Source organism: Thunnus maccoyii, chromosome 2, assembly GCF_910596095.1.
Source record: "Thunnus maccoyii chromosome 2, fThuMac1.1, whole genome shotgun sequence".
Lineage (NCBI taxonomy): Eukaryota > Metazoa > Chordata > Actinopteri > Scombriformes > Scombridae > Thunnus > Thunnus maccoyii.
In genome coordinates, this window is record NC_056534.1 from 4,876,057 (window position 1) to 4,878,393 (window position 2,337).

A 2,337-nucleotide genomic window follows, 5' to 3' on the forward strand; every position below is an offset into this window, starting at 1 on the left:
TGGATGAAATTAAGATTAGTAAAGTGGATGTAAAAGAAGATAGATTTCTATTATTCCTGTAGAAAAAATATTTATATGGCTATGTTACAGTATAGTCTGACTTAAAAAGAACAAATAAAACAAAACATACAACATTACATACAACATATCACCATAAAGTAAAACATTTTAGGGGTAAGTTAATAATAAATGAGATTAGACCCCCAAAAACATTAGATTTACACTCACCCATCACTTTATTAGGAACACCTGTGTAATCTAATGCAATCCAACACAACAGCTCTGCCATAAATTCTACTTTTACAAAGCTTATACGTTTCCAGTTTTTGTTGACATTGTCAGAAAGGTGATAATTCTACTTAATGTTTATTATTGAGGTTGTAACGGGTGGTGGTGTACTGGAGCGCATTATATTGAATGGTGTTCCTAATATTTTGTCCACCTCATTAACATATGAGGTCCGCGACCTCAGTGCCGGCGGGGAGCGTCATGTCGCTCCTCAGGATGATGTCGGGAGCTCACCCGGTGGCTGCTGCACATGCACTGCTTCAGCTGCATCCGAACCAGGAACAAACTGCACGAGCTCGCAGAGAGAAAACAGCTCTCCATGCGCTGGGAGCCATTGAGGCAGAGCGAACCGTTCAAGCACTCCAAATAACAATCAGTGCATTTATAACATTTTTTTACTCATACGTAGTTTACCCGTGTCATGTGATATGCTGCTTCAGCACACTTAAACCACAAATATTACTGGGATCACTACAGAAAATTGCAGATGAACATTTGATATCCAGGAATTCAAATTATAGACACTAATACTGACTATCCTTGTAACAAACTGGCCATACATGGTTGGTCCAGCCATATACTAGGTTTTGACCTAGTTTTTTTTTCTATTTGAAACGTCTGTCTCAATGTTGCCACAGTAATATATTCTTTGTGATTTCAACACACAAACTGTCCTCAAAGAAACAAACCAACCACTTCAACTGAAAAGCTCGTAACACTCACACTGGACAAAGTCAAGAGATTCACCACCTCCTCAAACCAGGCCTGTATGCTGCTGCCCTGCATGACTTGTCCTTGTTAGTAAACAGTGCCTGTACTGTACACAGAAATAACATCAAGTGCATGTCGTACAGACCGAGGCCCGAACAAGGCCAGCGGAGGGGGGCAGGCCACTCTGCCCAACTCTCACATTATAAATAGCCTCAGGTGGCGACTGAGTTTGGGGGGCGAACAAGCAAAGGTCAGAGTTGAAACTGCGGTGACAGTTAAACCCTATAATCATTTGAAAAACAGATGAGCAGTGGCAAACACGATGGGCAATGAGAATAAAAGATAACTTCTCCTCTGTAATCTGTATTTTCAGAAATCTAATTCCTCAGACTTTCTGTGTGTCTCAGTAGAAAAAAAGAGTAAAGGAAGTCATGGCTAAGCTCTAATAATGTCAGTTCACAAAGTAATCTTTAGTGTGTAATGAGATTAAACCATTAATAAAAAGCTAATAAAAGATAAAAATTCAGAAAGAACAGCTCATCCAAATTTCCCATTATAGCCTCACAAATCCAGCTTAAATATCAGTTCAGCTCTGAGGTTTTACCCTGAACAACATTCGTTATGCCATTATGACTGAATGATGAGCTCTGTCCACTACATGCGTGCACGACTTCCTGTGAATCTCTCAGTCGTGGGTGTGCAATTTGAGTCCTGCATGGGAGCGGCAGACTCCGCCAGTAACAATGAAAATAACTGTAGTATTATAGAAGCAAGTAAAGATACAGTGAATGGCTATCGCTGAAAAAAAAAAATCAGTATCAAAAAAAGAAAAATTAGCCTAACTTAAGACCCACTTATTTGTATTTTTTTGGAGCTTTCAACCACCTCTGTTTCAGTATGTATGAAACTGTGGTCATGTGATAGCAGTGAAGATTCATAAGATGTGGCTGAAAGTCCAGAACAAGCTAGTAAATTGGGGGTTTTTTTGTCATCTACTGCTTTCAAGCAATCAAGCAAGGTACAAAAACTGCAAAGCCTATAGACAGAAAATAATTATATTTTTATTTCTTGGCTGGGAGCAATGACTTCCTGAAGTATCTGCTGGTTGCCTGTTGTCCTTTTTACACTTCTTTTTTTGTATGAATCAAACAAACGAGATATGACATGTTAGATCATGAGCTTTTGTTGCTTTTGGATAGAGCCAGGCTAGCTGTCTTCCTTCTGCCTCCAGTCTTTGTGCTAAGCTAAGCTAAGCTAACCATCTGCTGGCTGTAGATTCATATTTATAAAACAGATGTGAGGGTGGTATCGCTTTTCTCATCTAACTCTTGGCAAGAG

The 2,337-nt window shown here is 39.4% G+C and overlaps 1 protein-coding gene across 1 annotated transcript in view; it reads right to left on the bottom strand.

The window, feature by feature from the left end:
• myom2a (myomesin 2a) overlaps positions 1-2,337 on the bottom strand; it is a 68,697-nt gene that overhangs the window by 52,862 nt on the left and 13,498 nt on the right. The window lies entirely within an intron of this gene.